Genomic DNA, 25,193 nt, shown 5'->3' with positions numbered 1-25,193 from the left:
TTTCTCTCTAGGCCTTTTTACTCTGACCTGAGGGTTCATCGCATCTGATAAAAGGCAGTAAGAGGGCAGATTTTGAAATAATCCCGACTAAAGGATGTTAGGAGATGAATAGCAGACCATGTCCTGAACAGGAGGTTAATTGCTGAAACACAAAACATCCTGGGGGAAAATGTTGCTCAGAGGTGTGATCTTTCAACCCTGGGGTGTGAGAATCACGCTTCTTGTCATCAGATGTTCTAATTACATGCTCTGTACAAGGACTTCTTTATCATGAAGAATTTGAAATCCTCTAATTAGCCAGGATTTAAAAAGCAAACAAAAAATTGAGATGTCAAAGGTCAGTACAAATAAGAGGGAGACTCCACAGAGCCTGGATGAAGAGAAAGCAAAGCTCCCAAGGATCAGAGCATTCACCAAGAGCTAATTAACAAAGTCCAGTCTTTAACATAACTAAGGCAGCAATTATAAATAATTACAATGGATAGAGTGTCACGATTGTGGCAGGTTAAAAAGCATGACTTTGTACTTCAGCAAGTAACTTCAATAAAATTTGAAATTATTATAAAGAAATTATTAAGGTGACTACTGGTATTTTTTTTTGTCCATAAGCATAACTTTTGTATTAAGGTAGTGTGATTTTTAAAATATGCTTAATATGTATTTGTGGGTTTTGCAATATGATACAGTCTTCCCTGTTGGCTCAGTGGTAAAGAACCCTCCTGCCAAGTAGGAGATGTGGGTTTGATCCCTGGGTCTGGAAGATCCCCTGGAGGAGGGCATGACAACCCACTCTAGTTCTCTTGCCTGGGAAATCCCATGGACAGAGGAGTCTGGTGGGCTACAGTCCATGGGTCTCAAAGAGTTAGACATGACTTAGCAACTGAACATGCACACATGCATCCAATATGGTACAGTTGATTTTTTTTTTATGGCATAAAATCCCATATATTCAAAATCATGATGGCCCTTGATGAGTTCTCTAGACCGCCTGGGAAGCTTCCTGTTCCATCCTTTCCTACTTGAGTCACCTTCCTTCCTTCCCAACAGGTGAATCTGCTTTGCCTCTATCATGAATATGAATTCTCATCCTCCTTTGGAAGGTTGGTTTAAGAAGGAAAACAGCAAATCTCCAAATTTATGTAATACCTTCCTAAGTAGACCCTTTCTATTCAAATTTATGCTTGTTCTCTTGCAACCACAGTCTTTATGAATATTTTTTAAAAATAAAATCCTCTAGAGATTCTTGCAGCTATCTTTAGCCTAAGTACCACTGATCTTCACAAGCTGTCCTGTTGCCAGTCTGGCCCGTCCACCAGGCTCCATTGCATGTAGGTTTCTCTCTGGTCTTCCAGCTTCCCTCTTGCTCTGTAATACCCTCGGTAATCCACTTAGCAGCCAATGCAATTCTCTGGTCAGAGCCCTCAGGGATTCCCTGTCTCTCTGTGTCTTATGAACTCCTTTCCCACTAACTCTATTCTCAGTCCAGTCCAGTGTCCTCTGTACTCACCCCTGTCCATCCCCTCAACCCCCCACGTGCCCAGCTCCCTGGGCCTTGGGATTTTTGCACTGAGCATTCTCTGCCCCGGGAACAGCTCTTCACAAGTATCCTCTTGACTTTTTTCTTTGCATTCTTAGTGTTTCTTCTTAACCATCCCCTTATGAGTGAGGACTTCCTCACCCACTCGCTGTAAAAAAAGCCACCCCTTCCCATCTCTAACTGGGATGTTCCTGTATCTTCATGTGCTTTATTTTTCTCTTGTGCATTCATTCCCACCTAATAAACTAAATGCCTTATGTATTCATTGCATTCCTTTTCCACATGGCAGGAAGACTATATTCCTGGTAAATTGTAAGTGTACAGTTAACACCGGTTGACATCTTTTGAGTGAATGAAAACACTGTGAAATCTGGTTCCTTTTTCTTTCTGCTGGCTTTGTTACACTTTTATTTCACTCTCCAAGAGCTAGTTTTTTTGGGTTTTCTCAGCATGAGATGCAAAGAACGCTGAGCTCCTTTGCATGTACAGGAAGCATGGCATCTATTCTTCTGACTACTATCCTGGCAGGATGTGAAGTCCATGTGGGCAGAGGCCAAAGACTGCAGACCCCTGGAGGTTTTCACTTTTATGCTGGTACACACATTAGTCAAAAATAGCATTTAAGCATTCCTATTGGTTTCTAGTTTTGGTGGCTTCAAGTCCCAGGACATGGATATCAGTGTGTTTCTCTGAATATGCCTTTCTGTCCAGATTTAGGGAGGCAGAGTACCCTATAGCCTTTTTGAAAGGGTCCGGAAAAGTCAGTGATTATCACTGGTGCAGTATTTTCTTGTTGTATAGACATGAGTGATGGTTACCAAGCACATGACCAAAAGGAACTAAAGCCATACATCCGAATGCATTCTTTAACCTGACTGAAGATGAATAGAATACAATTTCTTCTCCATAAGTTTGTAAAAATTAGAAGGAAAAATTTCATCATAGTCAGTTGATCAGGTGAAGACTGTCAGATAAAGCAGTGATGGAGCACAGATCAGAGGGACATCAAGGAGGAAACCGCATGGGCATCCCAGGGGGATATTCCAGTGGGGGACCCCAAGGTGGTGATGTGCTTGGTGTGGCTGGTGAACAGTACAGTGGATCATGTGTTTTCATGGAGTGGGAGAAGGGTAAAGGTGATGAGGGATGTATCCTATAGGTTTTTGTTAAAAAAAAAAAAATATTGTCTGCACTGTGCATCATGTGGGATCTTTTTTCCCCTACCAGAAATCGAATCTGTGTCTCGTGAAGTGGAAGTGCAGATTCTTAACCACTGGCCCTCAGGGAAGGCCCTCCTATTGCAGAGGAAAAGTTAAAATTTTACATAACCTCCTGCTTGTTCTGCCTCTGTACCTCAGCTTGCTCCTTGCAAAGTCTGGATCATGTAGGTCATGTAGTCTCAGAAAGTGGGGACTTCACTTCACTTCAGTCACTCAGTTGTGTCTGACTCTTTGCGACCCCATGAATTGCAGCACACCAGGCTTCCCTGTCCATCACCGACTCCCAGAGTTCACTCAAACTCATGTTCATTGAGTCAGTGATGCCATCCAACCATCTCATCCTCTGTCATCCCCTTCTCCTCCTGCCCCCAATCCCTCCCAGCATCAGAGTCTTTTCCAATGAGTCAACTCTTCGCATGAGGTGGCCAAAGTACTGGAGTTTCAGCTTTAGCATCATTCCTTCCAATAAACACCAAGGATTGATCTCCTTCAGAATGGACTGGTTGGATCTCCTTGCAGTCCAAGGGACTCTCAAGAGTCTTCTCCAACACCACAGTTCAAAAGCATCAATTCTTCGGCGCTCAGCTTTCTTCACAGTCCAGCTCTCACATCCATACATGACCACTGGAAAAACCATAGCCTTGACTAGACGGACCTTTGTTGACAAAGTAATGTCTCTGCTTTTCAATATGCTATCTAGGTTGGTCATAACTTTTCTTCCAAGGAGTAAGAGTCTTTTAATTTCATGGCTGCAATCACCATCTGCAGTGATTTTGGAGCCCAAAAAATAAAGTCTGACACTGTTTCTCCTTCTATTTCCCATGAATGACTTAAATGCTAGGAAATGGAGCTTATTTCATTCACCCTTGTCCTGCTCTTTGCAATTGCCTGGCCCCTGCAAACCTACTTAATCATGCCTGCCCCATGTATGGGTCAGGCATCCCCCTCCCTATCCTGACCAGTGTTCCCACAGAAACCCCTTAGTTTAAACCAGTCTATTAGCAGCTAATGTTTCCCACTATAGTAGGTCTTTAAAAACTCTGTAACCTCTTGGTTCCAGAGAAGGCAATGGCACCCCACTCCAGTACTGTTGCCTGGAAAATCCCATGGATGGAGGAGCCTGGTGGGCTGCAGTCCATGGGGTCACTAAGAGTTGGACACGACTGAGTGACTTCATTTTCACTTTTCACTTTCATGCATTGGAGAAGGAAATGGCAACCCACTCCAGTGTTCTTGCCTGGAGAATCCCAGGGAAGGTGGAGCCTGATGGGCTGCTGTCTATGGGGTCGCACAGAGTCGGACACGACTGAAGCGACTTAGCAGCAGCAGCAACCTCTTGGTTCAGGGCTCAGAGCTTGGAGTGTTAACTCCTCTGGGCCCGCCAACATAATAAACCTGAGTTCTCCAACTCTCTGAGTGTGGTGCTTGTTTTCTTGATTACTGGTTTCTGCAACTTTTCTGGAGGCCCCAGAGAGATTCCAACCACGCCAGCCCCTTCAGGTGCCAGACTGGTGGCTCAGCCGGGCTGGAGTGAAGGAACCCTGAGATGAATGAGGAGGTAAGCCACCAGATGGTATTCCAGGTTCTCTTTTGCACTGGCATTCCAACTCTCCAGACGGCCTAGCCCTGACCGTACTCATTGGAGGGATGGACCAACTCACCAGGAATGGCCACAGGATAGGGCAGGGCCCTGAGGCCAGTCCCCAGTCAGGTCCTACCCCAACGGGTATAAGAGGAGACTGATCACCTCCTTGGAGCTCCCAGGAAGGGAGCAACAGATAGGGAGACCTGGGGACTCAGGGTAAGGGAAGCATTGTGATAGCTTCTGAGTGATTGTGAGTGTGTGATTGCTGATTGAACGAAGTGAGAGAAATTTTTCTTTTTGGAAACTGCAAAACCAATTCTTTTTGCATATGTAATTCAAAGCAACTCATGGATGGAGGAGCCTGGTAGGCTGCAGTTCATGGGGTCGCGAAGAGTCAGACACGACTGAGCGACTTCACTTTCACTTTTCACTTTTATGCATTGGAGAAGGGGATGGCAACCCACTCCAGTATTCTTCCCTGGAGAATCCCAGGGACGGGGGAGCCTGGTGGGCTGCCGTCTATGGGGTTGCACAGAGTCAAACACGACTGAAGCGACTTAGCAGCAGCAGCAGCAGCTTGTTAAAAGGCCTGCCTAGGGAAAATCTGGAAGTTAACCCTTTCCATGTCCTTGAAATACACAGCCACCTTTGCCTAGGACCTCAGCCTTGGGCAAGTTAGAACTTCAAGCATAGAAAAATAGGGGCCAAAGACATATTTATTTTAAATCTCGAACACAAAACTATAAGATCACTGATTGTCCGTTGGCCTGGATGTATGTATGTCTCAATGTATGTCTTTTCTTTTTTTCTGATAATATTGTTGAAGTTGTAAATGAGTTCTAATTTAATTTGCCTAAAGAAAAGTAAGTGCTTAAAAGTCAAACAATTCTAAATACAAGAAAGATTAACCTAAATAAATTTCAGATTCATGTAACCTGGGAAATATTCAATATTAAATATCTAGTATTAATATTTGTTTGCTAATCTAATAAAGTAGGATATATGTTTTTTATAAAGAAGACATAAAAAACAAAATTACATTTTATAAGGGAAAAGAAAGTAGGTCTGACTTACAGGTGACTGTTACAGAAAGTGATTAAAAGGTTTGTGGAAAGTTGTCTCTGAAAAAACTTTGTGCATGGTTAGGACTGACTAAGTTTAAAATAAATTTAATTAAGTTTATCTAAATGAGTTTAAAGTAAGCTTGTGCAAAACTTGAATTTGGCCTTTCTCTGTGTTAAGAGGACATATACTTTCTTCAGATGTCGAACTGCTTTTAGTAGTAGATTTAAATTTCTTTACCTTTTAATTGATCTGTTCTATATTTACCTTTGAAATCTTTTGTTAACTTTGGCTAAGTAAATAACTATCATTTCACAGTGACTTATATGATCCTACCCGACTGAGTGTTATAAACCCTTTTGATATTTATCGACAAAACTTCCTAAATAACTTGACTTCTAGCTAACTTTGGGATGCTTCAGAGGCCCCTGAGACATCCCAAAGAGCTATTAAGCTACCTGGGTTCATTGGACATGTTAAATTTCATAAGAATTACTGTTGAAGAGATGACAAATCTTTTCAGGTTATACTGTATGGTTGATGTTACTAATAAAGATATCCTAAAATTATGTGAAATTCGTATAGATCTGATATGCTCTCATAAAATATGGTCAATTATAATTCTAGTTATCATATTAAAGTGTTATGACCAGGTTTCTTTGTCAATTGCAATAGAATCAGATTTTAAACATGCCTTCTATGGTTTTACTCTCATGCCTTTAGAAGAATACTGCTAGTTCTTCAAAATTTATGGAAAAGACTTTCTAAGATTAAGCAGATAAACAAATTTTGTTATTAACAGTAAACTGGTACCAGACTGGAATTTGGTCTTCTTTCTGTTTAGAGAACAAAGTTTTCTTAGAATGCAGCTTTTGATAATAGATTATGAATTTATCTGCCTTTAAGTGATTTATATTTGTTTTTAAAATCTTTTTGTTACTTTGGTAAAATAAATAACCATTATTTAAGGTTATGGTATTTGTAGACAACGCTCATTCTGCTTCTACAAAAAATAACCCCTCATGGTTAGACTTTTGCTATCCTGATGTCCCTGAAACATGGCACTAGTCTGCTCCTAAATCAGGAAATTAAAAATGGACAAACAACAGCTAAAAATCAAAGAGCCAGGGCTAGGGGAAATCCAAGATGGTCACTTGGCTTTTCCTGGCTCCCTGACAGACCTTTTTTATTTGATGGGTTAAAGCCTTCCCTGGCTACAGTGTTAATGCCCTCACAATGAGTTCTCCAAAAAGAAAAAATTATGTTCCACTGAATATTAAGTTCTAGTTTTGTTAATTAAGGTCTGTGCTGACTAAGACTCACTAAAAGGTTAAATTAAGTTATTAGAAAGGCCACTCCAAGATTGGTTCTAAAGCTTATCTCAGTAATCAATCTTTGGATAAAGGTCAGATGTACACCCAGGAGATTAACACTTGGCTATAATCATTTAACTGAGTCAGATGACCTGGGGTATACCAGGCTGTATCCAATGAAAGTTCTCGACTTAAATTCTTGCTTGTGACCTTACTAATAATTGCTCAATATATTATTTTCTATATAGCTTGTTTCAGAAGATTATTTCTTATGTTACCAAATGTGTGACTGCCTGTGATAAAATGCTGATATGCAGTTCTGTATGAGATCAATAATTATAATAATGTAACTCTAGATGTGGGAAGAAGCAACAAGAGGGAATATTTTCCTGGACCAAGGGGCTAGTAAGACAGGTAGGGTCGAGAGACTTGCTACTTACAAGGCCTGGTCTAGTGACGACACATTGAGGGGCCTGTCAGTGGAATCTCTGTTAGACCTGGGAATGAGCCTTCCCAGCACCGTGGGACACCATGATCATGAAATGCCCCCCAAACATGGTCAAATATGTGACGAAGGGGCCCTGCTGACTGGAAGTTGGCCCTTGCCAGCTGCCTCTATGAAGAGTAAATCATGACCACTACAAGATGCTGACCTTCAACACCCCCTTGAAAGGAATTCAGGGTGGAGACAAAAAATAAGGCACTCTGCTCTAGGAAAAACCTGAAAAAATAAGCCTTCAGGTAATCAGATGTTTTCAGGTAAAGAGTTTTATGAGTCCAAATTCTTGCATCTTCTCATGTCTAGAGAAAGACTAATGTCAGAAGCCAATGTCTGGACCTGTTTCTCCTGGCTAGACCCCAATAGCTTTCCTACATCTATTAATCTTTGGGCCATATATCTTTAACTTTCTTGTTAAGTTTGTTTCTCCAAGTAGTAGTATGACAAGAATATCCCCCGGCCAACACCCAGACAGTACCGGAACAAGCTGCCTCATCACTCTGTGGACTCTCATCTCCCTCTGTAAATGCACCCTGGGTCCTCAGGCTATTCTCCCTTTGAGATCTTATAGGGATACCACCCCAGTTATAGAAAAGCTCAAGGGAGACCACCACCAACATCTGACCTGGAGGTGTCCCAACACTTCAGGCCCTGGAAAAGTCTTCTGCCATATCACCCAAGAAACCTTAAAAAGGACACCCATTCCTTTGGGTAATTGGGTTCATACCTGTCAGCCAGGAGATGAGATATGGGTTAAAGATTAAAAAAAAAACAAACACTTCAGCCAATTTGGACAGGCCCTCACTTGGTCATCCTGGCAACCCCTACTGCTGATAGTTACAGGCATTATCCCTTGGATCCACCACACCAGAGTCAAGGAGGCAACAACTTCCTGTGATGAGGACATCTGGAAAGCAATTCGGGACCCCCAAAACCTCCTCAAGGTCCCGTTCCAAAGACAACGGCCCTCACCCATGCTGAGCCCTGCTCTAGTCACTCCAGAAGCTGACTAGTCCACGCATGGTGGAAGCTTGAGGATTCTCCATCCCTGCTCCAGCCACACTCTGGCAGCTGGCTAGTCAATGCACAGTGGAAGCTTGAGGATCCAGCTATCGAAATATGGATGGATTTTCATTGTCAACCCTGGCCTCTATCCCTAATCCATATTATTGCTGTGCTCTTCATTACAGTACCAACTAGACTCCCTGGCTGAGGTGGTTTTACAGAATAGGAGAGGGCTAGGCCTACTGACAGCCAAAAAGGGAGGACTCTGCCTCTTCTTGAATGAAGAATGCTGCTTTTATGTAAACCAATCAGAAATAGTCAGGAGCATGGTCCAACAGCTAAGGGAACAGGTCATAAAAAGGAGAGAGGAACTAGCTAATTCCTGGGATAACAAGCAATATCTGGAGCTGGGCATCGTGGCTTCTTGAACAGGTCCTCTCTTCATGCTTTTTGCAGGGCTCTTGTTTGGCCTTTGTATTCTCAATGCAGTTACCCAGTTTATAACCTCTTGGATTGAATCCATAATGTTACAAATGGTAATAGCTCAATATAGCCCCCTAAACAATGGGGAGCTCTGCCTGTCCTACCAAAACATGAGATGATGCTCTCTACAACGAGTGATAGAAGCATAAAGAATGGGGAATGAAGAGGAAAAGTTAAGTTTTACATAACCTCCTGCTTGTTCAGCCTCTGTAACTCAGCTTGCTCCTTGCAAAGTCTGGATCATGTAGGTCACGTAGTCTCAGAAAGTGGGGACTTAAATACTAAGAACTGGAGCTTGTCTCACTCACCCTTGTCCCGCTCTTTGCAGTTGCCTGGTCGCTGCAAACCTGCTTAATTATGCCTGTCCAGGTCAGGCATCCCCCTCCCCATCTTGACCACTGTTCCCATGTGCGTGAAACCCCCTAGTTTAAAGCAGCCTTTTAGCAGCTAGTGTTGCCCACTATCGTAGGTCTATAAAAACCCTGTAACCCCTTTGTTCAGGGCTCAGAACTCGGAGTCTTATCTCCTCTGGGCTCGCAGGTGTAATAAACCTGAGTTCTCCGAGTCTCTGAGTGTGGTGCTTGGTTTCTCAGTTACTGGTTTCTGCAACACTGTTGGTTTTTGAATGGTACTGAGACTGAGATGGGAAACTACTTAAAGATTTTGTAGAGAGCAGTGACATGATCTAGGTTTAGAAGAAATCCTAATACTTCCTGATGAATGAACTCCAGGGAGATTATTTGGGAGACTGGAAGTTCTATTTCCTCCAACGATGGAGTAGTGGAGGTGGGGGTAACAATAGATAAGATTCTCATGCTGGTACTTGTGATCCATTATTTACAAAGAGGATGGGCTGGAAAGAGGATTGACAATTTTCATGAGAGTCCTTCATCTGAATCGGAGGTAACCTAGCATATTGGTACAAGGATTCTGGAGGCAGACGGCCTGGATTCAAATCTCAGTTCCAAGAGCTGCAACAAAACACAACTCATTGTGTGATCTGGGGCAAGCACCTTAACCTCAGCACCTGTTTTTTTCTTCTGAAAAATGGAGGTACAAATGATATCTATCTCATAGGGTTGTAGCAAAGATGAGATGTATTGGCTTAGAGTAGAGATGAATCCATAGGAAGTAAAATCATTAAAATTTATACTATTATTAGAGATCTTAAAATATACTGCTTCTTAGGTACCTTCCAGGCACTTTACAAATGCCATCTCATCCACTCTTCAAACTAGTCATAGGCTGTTAGGTGTCACTGTTCCTCTTTTAAGTGTAAGAGGAGGACTGGACCAGAGGTACCTGGAGCACTGCTCACTACATCAGGCACAGTGGGGTGATGCGCAGTGGGATTACTGCCCATTTTCAGCTCCCTGCATCTCACTCACATCCATGAATATAGTCCATTTATTACTAGTGACATATTCGCACATGCAGCATTACTGCCAGGACGAACTAGGAAACTGACTCTTAAAGGTGAATCCCGGGATTGGGTGTGTTCACATATTTGAAGAGCTCATGGATAACCTACTGGGAAAAAGGGCCAGGGTATTAGACAGCAGAGGGACCTTTGTGTTTCTCACATTCTCACTGTCATGGCCTGAGATGGGATTCAGAGCAGCCAGAGAGCCTGCCCAGGAGGCTGAAGACAGCGGCACTTGGTCACTATGGTGGCAATGGTGATGAGAAGGGTGGTTCAGTGGCCTGGCTTCTCGTGGGACCACAGAGCACAGGGAGGGGCAAAAGAGAAAATGAGAGCTGTGAGAGCCTGACTGAGAAGGCGAGCCATTTGCTGGAAAGTCACGAGGGCTGCTGAGAAGGCTCTCGTGCCCTGTAATTCATGGCACACACCCAGGGTCACAGCAGAGACCTGAGTGCCAGCGTGGCGGTGCATGTGTGCTCAGTCATGTCTGACTCTGCGACACCACAGACTGTAGCCTGCCAGACTCCTCTGTCCAGGGGATTCTCCAGGCAAGAGTATTTCAGTGGGTTGCCATTTCTTCCTCCAGAGGATCTTCCTGACCCAGGGATTGAGCCTGCGTCTTCTGTATCGCAGGCGGGTTCTTTCCCGCTGAGCCATCTGGCAGCAGTAAAGAATCAGATGAGGCTGAGGACTCCATTCTCCTAAAGCCTCTGCATCTCCCCCACTGTCAGAGGCAGACCCTTTACATCCCGCCTGGGGAAACTTCTTTCCCATCAAATCTACTGTAATGGCCATACCTGGGTGGATTCCTCACAAGGGCTGGTAGGTATCTGTGCTTCCTATTCCTCTATCGTTCACAGCCTCCAGGTCCATAACTAGAATTCATTCCCCATGTAGGAATCAGGGACAGGTTAGTACAGGGTTTGCTCCAAGAGCAGAAAACTCGAACAACTGGAAGAGATATTGCAGCTATGTATTGTCATGATGACTCTGTAGTCTCTCATGTAAAGATAATAGAAACCAACAGAAACCCTTCTTGATTCTCTGACCCCTAGATTACAATCTATTCTGATAGAAATGGGCAAAGGGTCCTTGGACATGTTTCCATGTTCCATCAAGGCAACAAGCCAAAAGTAATACCATGTTTCTGAGACAAAGGAGGAGATTGGTGCCATTGTCAAAGGCTGCTAACATTCAGGCTTGCACTTCCTACCACATCCCACCACAGTCCCAGTTTTAAATTGCTTTTTTTGGTCATAGCAAAAGCCAGATGGATGAGGGAAAATGACAGGAAATTATTGCAGACTTAATCAGATGGTGTTACCCATTGTAGCTGGATTTTGGATGTGCTGTCTGGATGGTAGCAAATCAATAGAGCCTCTGACACCTGGTATTCAGCTCTTGCTCTAGCAAATTCTGCCACTGTTTTCAGTAAAGAAAGCAGAAGCAGTTTGCTTCTGAAAGGGACAAGAGTCTATCTTAAAAGCTTTAGGCTGGGTCTACCCTTCCACTCCCAGCCATCGTCAAGTCCAGAGATACATGGGTGACTTTGAAATCCTGCTGAACATTTCACTTTTTTGTATAATAAGATTAAGCTACTTGGGCCCAGTGAGCAGAAGTAGCAACTACTATGGGTGCCTTGAAAAGACGTGTGTGCCAATAAGTACAAGACACATCCCTCATTAGTGAAGTTTCTCGGGTCCACTGGTTTCAGACCCATCAGTTATGCCTCTGTGCTGGGAGGGATTGGGGGTAGGAGGCAAAGGGGATGACAGAGGATGAGATGGCTGGATGGCATCACTGACTCGATGGACGTGAGTTTGAGTGAACTCTGGGAGTTGGTGATGGACAGGGAGGCCTGGCGTGCTGCAATTCATGGGGTCGCAAAGAGTCAGACATGACTGAGTGACTGAACTGAACTGAAGGCAAGAGACAAATTCTGCACATTGAGGCCCAGCGTGGCCCATGCTGACCAAACAGGCAGAGAAGGAAGTCATCCTATTTCCTGGGATGATTGATTTTAATTATTGGAGGACAATTGAGTTGCTGGTATATAGGAGAGGAAAGAGAAGGAGGTCTAGATCTTAGATGGGACTCACTATGGCCTGTCTAAATGCACAAGATACGTGAGTTCCATACCTGGGTTGGGAAGATCCCCTGGAGGAGGAAATAGCAACCGGCTCCAGTATCCTTGCCTGAAAAATCCCATGGACAGAAGAGCCTGGCAGGCTATATTCTCTGGGGTCATAAAGAGTCAAACATGACTGAGCAACTAAGCATGAATGCATGCAATACTCCTTTGGCTAAGGGTTTAGGTCAAGCAATAGATTGATCAGTTTAACTGGAGCATATTGCTTTATAATGTAAATTTGCAAATGCGGCCAGTTAAGAATTCAAAGAATAATTTAGGCCCTCCCTGCTGTATTAGAAGGGAGCCCAGCATGTTTTCCCTTTGAATGCATTGTTTTCAGTCTTAAGTAAGGACAGTCGTGTTTTCCTTTGAGTCACTGAAATTAGAGGTCTGATAAGCCCTCTCTGAGGTTGGATGAATCTATCAAAGTGACAAAAACTTCTTGCTGCCACTTTGGTGTGGTTTCCTGGAAACCTAAGAATACTGAAAAGATTGTTTACAACTTGTTCCAGCGGAATGATATGAATGAGACTCTGCCTCTTCCTGATATGAAACCATCCCAAAGCTGCCATTGTTTTCCCAGGCAAGGTTGATGGCCATTCTGTTTCCCATCAGCCCACCGTGCTCCAGTCTATGAGCAAAGGGGGGAGGAGCGAGGGGAGAGAGCAGGCCTGCAGTTAGGATGGCCCAGGGTGGAAAGGGTTTCAGTGTGTGTGTCAGGTCTCCCCAGACTGCTGTGCTTTCGCCCATTCTCTTTCATTACAGGGCACGCGGACTCTTTGGATCCCTCACTTTTCTTCCCATGGTGACCATTTCTTGCCAACCCCATTTCTTCTTAGCCGCTGTTTCTTGATTAGTGTCCCCGCATCTATTCTGAAAGTTCCCACTAACGTTGAATCTCAGAAATAAGGGATTCAGAATCTTTCTTCCCAGGGGACCTGAGATTCCTGATTCAAATAGAGCTGCTCACCCCTCCATGATCATCCTCGTCCTGTGTCGGAATATTCTCCCCAAAAAAGACAAAGCGTTCTTAAGTTGCAGGCCATGCTTCTTCAGGTATTTTGCTTTGTTTGCCAGTTAGTGATTTTTAAGTGTTAAAATACTGGCGTTTTAAAACCTAATTGGATGATAATCGCTTAACAATATTGTGTGGGCTTCTGCCGTAGAACAGCGTGAATCAGCCATAGGTATAGGCGTGTGTCCTCCCTGTTGAACTTCCCCTCCTCCCCCTAGGTTGTCACAGATCTCTGTGTTGGGCATCCTGTATTATACAGCAAGTTCCCATTAGCCATCTACTTTTGTTTTAGGTAGTGTGTGTGTTTCAGTGTTACTCTCTCAATTCATCCTACCCTCTCCTTCCCCTGCTGTGTCTGAAGTCTGTTCTCTAGGTCTGTGTCTCTATTTCTGATGATATAATGCGGTTTTATTCTCCGAGTACAATTCTTTGCTTTGTTTGTGAAAGACAGACAGAGAATCTAGCAAATTACACAGTACAATCCATGAAGCAGTAGATATAGAGCTTAAAATAATACCTATTACTTTCAGCTGAAATAGATTACAACTCTCCACTGTATTATCCATTAAACACATTTAATATGCCATTAGCATTTGTGGAATGATGTGCTAATACAGTAAAATGGCATTGATCAAGGGTGTTAATTAGATGCTGAAAAATTTAAATAGGTTGTTTTGTCAAAAGCAAGCCATGATTTCATCGCTGTTATGAGCTCTTGATTATAGTGGCTGTGTTCTCTTGATGGATTCCTTAGTGGAAAGATAATTTGCTGATATCTACATATCAGCCAGAGATACTATTATTTTATATGGATGAGAAGTGTCTTGGTTTAGAATCTGCTTAGTTGCTGTTACAGAAAATGTGTTATATCTTCTCTGACCCTGAAAAAATGGAGCATTCTTTAGAAAACAGCTGAAAAAAAATGCAAAAGATGTTGAATTGGAGGACTAAGTCTAGATGATAATAGCAAGTGGGTACTTTGGCCACCTGATTCGAAGAGCTGACTCATTGGTAAAAGACGCTGGGAAAGACTAAAGGCAAAAGGAGAAGGGAGCAGCAGAGGATGAGATGGTTGGATGGCATTACTGACTCCATGGATATGAGTCTGAGCAAACTTCAGGAAATAGTGAGGGACAGGAAGCCTGGTGTGCTGCAGTCCATGGGGTCTCTAAGAGTTGGACTCGACTGAGTGACTGAACAAGAACAACAAGTGGATGTTTCTCTTCAATATGTAATGCAGAGAATGAGATGAAATGATGTTGTAAGATGAATGATTTAACCTCTAGCCTGATTCTACCAGATTGCATCTCTAAATGTGTCTGAGTGGTTGGGAGAAGATTTCAGGGGAGCCCCATTTCCACTTACGTGAGTACTTTTCTTCTTACTGGTCTGTTTTACTTTTGGTCCTCTCAGCCCTGAATCGTGGTTTTGCTTTTCAGCCACAACTACAGCTGTTAATTAAACACCTTTTTCTTTATGAATATTTTCCGACTTGGCCTTATTTCAGAGACTATGATTTCTAGCTAAATGGATTGTTAGTGTAAACTGTTACATTATATTTAAGAAGACTTGAAACCTTTTTAACAATGATGCCTCATAAACTATTCTCCCTGAGAAGCTTCTGATATGGTTTATTAAATGTATTTCCAGAGCATATATATGTATTTAAAACCATATTTTCAAATAAATACATATGCACATATGCAGATAGATGGTATAGATGTAGGTGTATATATACCCATTCGTTTCCTTTGCGGCACAGATGGTGAAGAATCTGCCCACAATGCAGGAGACCCGAGTTTGATCCCTGGTTTGAGAAGATCCCCTGGAGAAAGAAATGGCAACCCACACCAGTATTCTTGCCTGGAAAATCCTATGGACAGAGGAGCCTGGTGGGCTACAGTCCATGGGGTTGGAAAGAGTTGGGGTGACTGAGCATGCATGCATGTTCACACTTAGATGTGGATATAGAGATGTAGATACAGACATGGACAGCAACATCAAACATTATTTTAATGATCCCTATAAGGGAAAAAACAATTTGGGGAGAGCTGAAATTGATCCAAATGTAGTTTTGTAAGAATAAATCTCAAGCCTTTGGTATTCAATGGAGGTGTTCATTTGGAGTTCTAAATAATTTGTTACTATGAAGTATGTTTGCTTTTTTCAAGCAAGGATTGTATGAAAATGTGAATTAGTGAATTAGTATAAGTTAAAAAAAAAACAACACTTTGGATGTAGATCCTGTAACTTTTCAACAGAGTGATCTGTCCTTAGGGAAGAAACTGAATAACTCCTGAATATACATGGGACAATGATCTTTGGTCATCTGGTTGACCTTCACAAACCAGCTTGTAGCAGACAACACAAAACCATTATTTCTCTAAGTTATGCAGTTTCCAAGCTTTCTCCATGAATTGCCATTTCCTATAACAACTACTTTGGGGAAAATGAGCAATTGTTCAATTAGATATAGACTGATACAGTCAGTTGCTACCGTCTTCTGCATTTGAAAATGGAAACTTTTGACCAAAGCCATAGGGTGAGAACAAAAAGCAACATGTGCCTGCCTCCATTAGAATGGATGAATACAAAGAAATTTTTTTATTCTTCTTCACTTCATAATTTTATGTGAGACATTATGTCTATGGGGAAAAATCTGTTTCATTTTTCAAGGTACATTGAATTCTTTTACTGTTAATATAGTGCCAAAATAATCTAAACAAACTCTAAAATTTCAGAAAATTCCAAATTTTATCATGTTTATGATTAACCATATCCTTAGCCACTCATAAGCACAATGGTTATTTAGATATCTTGTGGATACTTTATCTTGTTAGCTGCAGGCACTGATACACAAAGCAACTAAAAATAGTGTGTACCCAAGAATAAAAATAATATTAATAGCTTTGAAATAAAGCTTTCATGAGGCTTATATTATGGATAAATTCACTAACTTAAAAAAACAGATATGTATTGAAGTATATTGAATTGAACTAAATATGAATAATCAAGTGTAACTATGTTAATTAAAGACCTTTGAATTTTGCAGTATTAGATTTCTTAGGTTAGAGAGGTCTTTATTTTTTATTTAGCAATTTCTTAAACAAGGTCTGTATGTATGATAAACCACAAAATTTACTGTGATTTAGTAACTAGCTATATGCAAGCTCAGTTCTTGGGCTATAGATAGGTATTAAATGGAAGATGATGCTTTTGATAAGAAGTAATTTTGCCATGATATAACACAGTAGGTACATAAATCTCAGAAGATCTTATATGAGTAATAATGATTTCACATTGCTTAGCATCTATCTAGTAAGAAATTTTCAAACAAGCATAATATATATATATATACACACACACATGTATGTATTTTCAAAATATGTACATATAGTGGGTAGGGTCAGCTTCTAGTCCCATGATGCTTGTGAGCCCTAAGCTTCTTACATAGAATATTATTTTTACATGAATATTAGTTTACTGTTTTTCTTACATGAATATGAATTTATCTTTATTTTTCCCTTTAGATACAACTTTCAAAAATATATAGCTGCACCTAACATGTAAAGGGTATGCTTATTCCAGGGTTCTTATGTTCAGAAAACTCATAAAGTTTTAAGAGCTTTAGATACTGGAAGGATGATGTTACCATAGCAACCCATATCCGTGGCCAATCTTTCTGAATATTTAACTTAAAAGACTTAAAGATTAGGCCATTGCAGTGAGATGCAAAAATAAAGCTCAAAGTATTTATACAGTACTGGAGTAGAGTGGTTGCAAATACGTGTATTGTCCTTTTTTAGAACTCAAATTGTTTGGTAGTCAATGAGATTAAACTCATTTTAACAAATGATTAAAAAGCATTTACCTTTCACTAAGTTATGCAGTAGGAATTGGGGGAAGAAACTAAATACTATTCTTAAAAGTCCCGAATGTGGCTAGAGTACCAGCTACATATACTAGCTGTTGCAACTTGAGAGCATGTGTTGGTGGTCAGCTCTTCCATGCTCTGGAATCCATGTGTTTGGGGATAAAGAAGCAACATTCACAGAGAGGGGGACAGGCAATTGTAAAGCAGTACAAACACAGGCATGTCCTGGAATGAATGAGCACCAGGTTTCTTGGGAAAGAATTGAGCAGGTGAGAATATTAATAAAACAATGGAATAATGCTGAGCAGAAGAATTTGTTAGATGCCATGCTAAAACCCTGTAAGCTACTGGCATGGAGCATTTGAAAGTGGAAAGGTAATACTGAAAAAATTTGAGAAAGCAATTGTTTAGTAGGACAACTGTCTACTATGAGGAAGATTTACTGAAGATAAAAGTTGAGTGTTGGTCAGGTGGAGTCAGAGGTGGGACAAAGGGATTGAAAAAGAGTTTTCAGAATTGTGGAAGAATAAAGAGCAGAAATCAAAGATGAGGCTAACAAAGTCATCTATCTGGTTTGGTTGTCAGCTCTTCTTTACTGGAAGAAAAAAAAAACAGAATGGAACAGTTTGGAATTAATATTTCAGACATTTTGCATATTTGGTCAGCAGGAGAACTGGCCTTGTAGATGCTGGGAGAAAGAGGGAAATTTAGTGAGGTCCATAGGGGCATCTATATCATGGTGATGAGGGAAGGAGGTGAGAAGAAGGTATGGGGAGACAGGAACCATGTGGTCACCAACACTCTGGCTCAGAGCAGGAGAGGAGTCATTCAAAGGACCCTGTGTCAAGGATGCTCTCAATCTGGAACATAAGCTCCTTCACATCACAGATTATTTTTGTACATTTTTAATCTTCAGTTCACTTCAATTCAGTCGCTCAGTCATGTCCGACTCTTTGTGACCCCATGAATTGCAGCATGCTAGGCCTCCCTGTCCATCACGAACTCCCAGAGTTCATTCAGACTCACGTCCATCGAGAAAGTGATGCCATCCAGCCATCTCATCCTCTGTCGTCCCCTTCTCCTCCTGCCCTCAATCCCTCCCAGCATCAGAGTCTTTTCCAATGAGTCAACTCTTCACATGAGGTGGCCAAAGTACTGGAGTTTCAGCTTTAGCATCATTCCTTCTAAAGAAATCCCAGGGCTAATCTCCTTCAGAATAGACTGGTTGGATCTCCTTGCAGTCCAAGGGACTCTCAAGAGTCTTCTCCAACACCACAGTTCAAAAGCATCAATTCTTCAGCGCTCAGCTTTCTTCTCAGTCCAACTCTCACATCCATACATGACCACAGGAAAAACCATAGCCTTGACTAGACGGACCTTTGTTGGCAAAGTAATGTCTCTGCTTTTGAATATGCTACCTAGGTTGGTCATAACTTTCCTTCCAAGGAGTAGGCGTCTTTTAATTTCATGGCTGCAATCACCATCTGCAGTGATTTTGGAGCCTAAAAAAATAAAGTCTGACACTGTTTCCCCATCTATTTCCCATGAAGTGATGGGACCAGATGCCATGATCTTCGTTTTCTGAATGTTGAGCTTTAAGCCAACTTTTTCACTTGCCACTTTCACTTTCATCAAGAGGCATTTTAGTTCCTCTTTTTAATCTTATCTGTTTGATACACTGATTGAGGATAAGAAGGATAAGACTTATAGTATGGACTGCACTAATAAATGATGCCATATGGATGCTGGCAAAGAGAATTTCTTTAACTTAGAAACAAATCTGTCAATTAAGATCAACTGTTTAGGATTTTTGCAAGTTACTTGATGTTGAAGTAAGGGCATTTGTTTATATTTACCCTCCATGTAGGGCTTTCCTAGTGGCTCAGTGGTAAAGGATCCTCCTCCCAATGCAGGAGACACAGGTTTGATCCTGGGGTTGGGAAGATCCCCTGGAGAAGGAAATGGCAAACCCACTCCAGTATTCTTGGCTGGGAAATCCCATGGACCGAGGAGCCTGGCAGGCTACAGTGCAGGGGGTCACAAAGGGTCGGACATGGCTTAGCGACCAAAACAACAACAACCCCCCAAGTAAGTGATGGTGTTGTTAAACTCCTAAATGAAATGCAGGGAAACACTTAGGTGATATTCTTGCCAGATGAAGGTTTTGAGTTTTCTAATAGATGTTTAGATAAGTGAATATTGTAGATGTATTGTGACACTATGGCATGCCCAATTTCCATGCACTGAGTTAGTTTTACTCTGAGTTAGCAGATTTTGTGCTCTGTTGGATTTCGGTGTCACATATACCCAGTTCGGTCAATCTGTAATGCTAGAGACTGATATTTATAGAATATATTTCTCCTAATGATCCTGTCTTAATTTCTGAAAGGATGACCCCACCTGGGTTTTCCCTTTTACATTCTAGGTTCTATATCTGTGTGTAGTGCCATCCATTCATATGCATGCACACGGAGGACATGGGCATGCTTTATCTTCCTCTTATGAGGAATAAGTAGATTTGTCTTTACGAAATAGTGTGGTGGTTGATCTGGAGGCTGGAAATCCAAGATCAAGTTGCTAGTGTGGTTGGATTCTGGGGAAGGCTCTCTTGCCAGCTTGTAGAAGGTATAAATATGTGCTTTCTTCTTATGAGGATGGCACTTCTATTGGCTTAGGGCCCTTCACCCTTATGGCTTCATCTACTCATTGCCTTTTAAGAAATCCTTTCTCCAAATACAGTCACGTTAAGGGTTAAGGATGCAACATGAATTTTGGGAGACACAATTCTGTCCATAGCAGTGGGAAAGTTATTGTCCACACCTAGTGGAGTTTTTAGAAAGATACATGTGCTTTGGTAAAGGGTCCAATGTCATAGCCATAATTTACCATTGAAGAGTATAATAGATCTGATAACAATCATTTTACTGTTCATAAATATTATTTCTAAATATGTACATATTTGAAATAAACTTAGAAAGGTTTCTCCAATTTTATATGAGTAGAAAGTAGCAGCATTTCTTAAAAAAGCCATTTTTAAGAAACTACAAGAGGCAGGTTTAAGTGCAGCTAAAAAGGATTGGAGACTGGTGTGTGTAAAGATTGATTTCACAGGTGATTCCGTTCAGAAGTCATCCAGGTCTTTTCACAAAGTTTTCATAATGTTACTACCACCCATTACAAGTATGAGAAGCATTGAAGGTAAAAGGCAAGTAAATGTGATTTATCCTGGATTTTTAACCAGTACATTCTTTTTTTTTTTTTTTAACTGCACAGAGGAGAAAACTCTTTAGCATGTTACATGCAAGAGTGCCAATAACTCTTGTGGACTCAAAATGACATATTTTAGATTATAGTTTCTGAATTGGGTGATGTAGAATAGTCTGGATAAGACGTAACAGTATTTTTTTAACGCTAGTCTCATTCTTTTTTAATCTGTAGTTCATCAACTAAGGCTGAATAAATTCCGAGATGTAATGCACATTCTTACGTATGCCTACCAATAGATCGGGAGTATGTGATAATTAGAGTATGACTCAGGCTTGAAGCTACCCTCGTACTGTACCCTCATACCGAATGGAAAATGGCAAATTGTCATTGCTAATATCCTAAGTGCTTCTTTTTCTTCAAGTTGACCCAGGAGAGTGAAATATTCCACCAGTCAGGGAACTGATGTAGACTGTCAGTCTTTCCTCTGAGTTGCAGTGTGTCCACCAGCATTTACATCCATCAAAAGTGGTCCTGATGCTAAAAATAGAGCTCACATTTTGCACTCTGTAAAGAACAATGCAAACATGAATTTAAAATGTAGAGTCATAATTTTAAAGTGGTCAACATTCACTGTCATGGAGAAGATTACTCATCAAAATGGTAGAATATAGATATTATTGACATATTTGTCTCCATCAGCATTTATTGGAGAATGGAAAAACTGCAAAATGTCTATAGATGAGAAGTTATGTAAAGTTAAAGTGCAGAAAAAGAACAAAACAAAATCTATTATCTAACCCAGCCTTTCCAGTATTTGATAAAAATATTTCCCTTAGTGGATAATCAATAAATTGCTTCAAAATGGCTAAGCAACCTTGCTTATTTGACTCTTTGGAGATCTTGGGTTATGCCTTAGTAAGTTTACAATTAATCAGAAGCTCATGTTTTCCAGATATAATGACAATTAATCAATACTGTTTGCTTGTTCTTCTCCTGCCTGCATTTGGGTAATTTTTTTTTTTTTTGTCTTTTTACCAGTTGCCCAGCACCTAATAAAGAAACTTCTGTGTAATGTTTAGTGGTTTGCTGTATCTATAAGCTAGCCTCTTATTGGTAGCTTGGTGTACAGTTTACACTGACAAAAATGAGAATCTTAAATATACATATATAAATAAAATGATTTTTCCTATTATCTTATAGACCTCTGTTGTCTAAGCAGTAGCCAATACCCACAAGTGGCTATCTAAATTTACATTAAGTAGAATAAAAATGTCAGCCCTCAGTCTCAGTCAATGAATTTTAAAGGCTGAGTAGCCATATAGATTAAGAATGGATGTAGGTACACAAAGGCTTTAAGAATTTCTCTGGCTTACATTTAGACATGACATTTTATGTGCAAAGACATCAAAAACCGACATGGAAGCAAAACATGGAAAATTGTGTAGATTCACCATTTGTTAAAAACTTTGCGTAATTTTTGCCTTTAGGGCCAATCTAGACTGGCTGACCCTTCAGGCCATCAAATTAGTTAGGATGGGAGATTATTACCAGGTGACAAACCTCTGACTGCTCCTCTACTATGGAGAATTCAGGAGACTTAAGATCACTGTGTTACACTTGTTTGGGAAAAAGTGCGATCGGACCTCCCACAATGTTCATCCCAACTCCAGAGAGTTCGACTGGATGGGGACAGCAGACACACGACCTCCGTCACCGCCGAGGCCATATTCCCCAGCCATGCAGCCCTGTGGCTGACGGAGGCCCACAGTTGCCCTTGAGCAGGTGGAACTGTGCTGTTCACACCCTGATTCCTGATGGAGCTCAAAAGCTGCTGTGTGTTTTAATGGGAGTTGCAGCCCCGCGGAGTCCTATGCCAGCCACTCAGAGCAGAGACAAGATCTCTGTATATGAAGCCGAGGTGCAGAGGACATTGTGGCTTCTCCGGGACTGTTGAGAATGGTGTGAGCTAGAATTTTGTTTCCCTCCCCTGCCTTCCCTCCAGGTGCAAGCCTGCTTCCTGAGATGCAGGTGAGGGTGGAGTTCCCCCCAGGGAAGTGCCTGGCCCAGAGCCCTCTTCCCCAGCAGTCACTGGCCCTCAGCCTGCATCTCTATTTTATTACCAGACACCATCCCTCTTCCTAAATTCTTCCTCAAGATTACCCAGTATCATCACAAGGTTCAGATTCTCCCTGCCCTTTCACAGCAACAAAAGGCTGTTAGTAGCTGCGTCCAAACACAAACAGGTTTATTCAAGTCTCTGGGCTTCCCAGGTGGTGCTAGTGGTAAAGAGCCAGGCTACCAATGCAGGACATATGGGATGTGGGTTCGATCCCTGGGTGGAGATGGATTGACCTGGAGGAGGGCATGACAACCCATTCCAGTGTTCTTGTCTGGAGAATCCCTTGGGCAGAGAAGCCTGGCGAGCTACAGTCCACAGGGTCACAGAGTCAAACATGATTGAAGTGACTTAGCATGCACTGCCTCCTATTCTCAAACTACAGGAGACTCAATAGAAAATTAATAAAAATCCTTGTGCTGCAACAGTTAACCTGTATCCAACTACCTTTTCTGGCTAAGGTAATCAACAGATTTTCTTTAAAGTCATGACATAACTTTCACAATGAAGGGGAGAGAACTTAGTCCTACTCAATCCTCTCTTAAGCTCTGTCATTTCTTCCCCTGGATTTCCCATTTTGGAAACACTATTTATGTGCAAATAACACCCTTTCTATTTCAATCTTCTGTAATTAGCCATCTTTTGTTGACTGTTCCAGTAGACAACTAATCAATCTGAAAATAAATGAATGAATTACATTTTGATTTTCAGCTTTGAAACAAGCATTGCAAATCCCTTTGAATTACAGCACTTTCTTGTACTTTGGGAGCTAAATATAAGTGAACCTGCCCACTGAACTTAAAATCTTAGGAAGTGAACCAAACAGAAAGCTAAAGGATAGATTGATTATACAAACCTCAGACTTAAAAGAAAAAATGTCATTTACAGAACATCAGAATGTTTTCTAGAAACATTCTGAGCAGTTATAAATCTTTTGGATGTCTCATGATAGTGAGAGAATGATTTCTTTTTACTTTCTGTTGCTTAAGTGTACATGGATGCCAAAAAATTAAATGTTATCTATTTTAATTTTGTCATATCAAAATTAAATCATTAATTTAGTTAACCATACTTTCACCACAGGGCCAAATGCTCTCCTGTATTTTCAGTTACCATACTCACCTGGATTACGAAGTTGCTTTTGGAAAAGTGTCTTTCTTGTCCTTTGGGGCTGTGTTATCAGATCATTATAATAGCTGTATTCCATTAAATGATTGTTTCTCCTAATTCCTTTTTTTTTTAATTGAACTTTTTTTTACTTTGCATTGGAGTATAGCCAGTTAATAGGGTTTGTGATAGCTTCAGGTGGACAGTGAAGGGAGTCAGCCATACACACACATACCCACTCTCCCCAGCCCCCTCCTGCCCAGGCCACCACGTGACACTGAGTGGAATGCCCTGTGCTGATTCTTGGTTTCCCTAATTTCTCAGATCGAGGGGAGTTAGAAGAATCATGAAAGAGATTTAAAGAAAAAACCACTTTAAAAAGTCATACAGATCTTTAGTTTATGATATCTCATCGTGAATTTCTGATTGACATTTTCAGTCTAGATTATTGTCATCCATTCTCTTTGTGTGCAAGTGGTGAGATTTGAGGCCCAGGAAGTTTGCACTGTCCTAAAAAAATATTTCTAAACTCTCTGCTGGGTATCTTTACAGGGCCAAACTATTTGTGTATCATGTAGATGAGTAGATTTTGCTTAGTTTACACAAGTGTTGTTTGGTTTCCAGTTTCCACTGACATCAGTCAATATTGGTGTGTGTGTGTTTATACTTTGTGTTGCTATAGAATGGGTATAGTACAGTAGAGAATGAAAGTGTGATAATCCTTGTATGTACAATGGTTTATTAACATTTTCTCTATACTTTACCACTTAGGTTTTTTCTAATTTGGGGGAGGTGGTGGTGGTACAGGCCAGTGCAGGAGATGTATTAGACAAGGTTCAATCCCTGGGTCAGGAAGAGCTCCTGGAGGAGGACATGGCAAGCCACTCCAGTATCCTTGCCTAGAGAATCCCAGGGACAGAGGAGCCTGGTGGGCTACAGTCCACGGGGTCACAGAGTCGGACATGGCTGAAGTGGCTTACTATGCACACATGTAGGCTTAAAAATTGGCACTTCCCAGTGGCCTTATTAGTAAATTCTGTATAGGTGTCTGTCTCTCATCAACAGCATCACTAGAATAGATTTTAAAGGAAGCGTTCACTTAATAAAATGTTCTGAGGAAGGAAACCTGAGACTAATCCCATTATAGCTCGTGGCCCTCCTCCTTCATCTGTCTGGTCTTTACATAAATAGTGGTTCTTACTCCCAGGAGTTTTGCCATCATTTGAAGTCAGAGACAAGGTCTTATTTGAGTTTATAAAGGCTGTACTTTCCTGTGATGTTGCAAAATACTTTCTGCATGGTGGATACTCAATAAATGTATGTTAAATGGAACTTTAAATGGAATCAGAAAAAATTTGTTTTCATGACCTCAAAAAAGGTTCCTTTGAAAAACTTTCCATCAATTCTCCAGGCCACATAGCTGTCTCCTGTTCATGTACTCTGTCAACATTATACATCTCTGGTACTTCAGTGTGATCTAACAAATTCACGAGCATTGGAATTTAGGCTTACACAGGACATCGTTGCTCTTATATTAACCTTCCCTTCCCCATGAGTTTTTATAGCAGAGTGACAAGTCAATAGAACTTACTGATTATTAGCCCAGAATTCAGATT

At 41.2% G+C, this 25,193-nt stretch overlaps 1 protein-coding gene across 29 annotated transcripts in view; it reads left to right on the top strand.

Moving 5' to 3' along the window:
• LOC129636178 (uncharacterized) overlaps window positions 1–25,193 on the top strand; it is a 431,707-nt gene that overhangs the window by 120,479 nt on the left and 286,035 nt on the right. The window contains exons 7-9 of one of the 29 annotated variants that reach the window (XR_008706736.1): window positions 10,714–10,949; window positions 14,574–14,638; window positions 15,036–15,381. The exons of 27 other annotated variants lie outside the window; for them this stretch is intronic. The gene's annotated coding sequence lies outside the window, so the exon portion shown is untranslated. Of the gene's footprint in view, window positions 1–10,713; window positions 10,950–14,573; window positions 14,639–15,035; window positions 15,382–25,193 lie in introns of those variants that run through there. One more of the 29 variants, XR_008706737.1, reaches the window with a different exon arrangement.

Source organism: Bubalus kerabau, chromosome 21 (assembly GCF_029407905.1).
Source record: "Bubalus kerabau isolate K-KA32 ecotype Philippines breed swamp buffalo chromosome 21, PCC_UOA_SB_1v2, whole genome shotgun sequence".
In the NCBI taxonomy this organism is placed as follows: Eukaryota; Metazoa; Chordata; class Mammalia; order Artiodactyla; family Bovidae; genus Bubalus; species Bubalus kerabau.
This window is presented reverse-complemented; position numbering and strand designations above follow the sequence as displayed.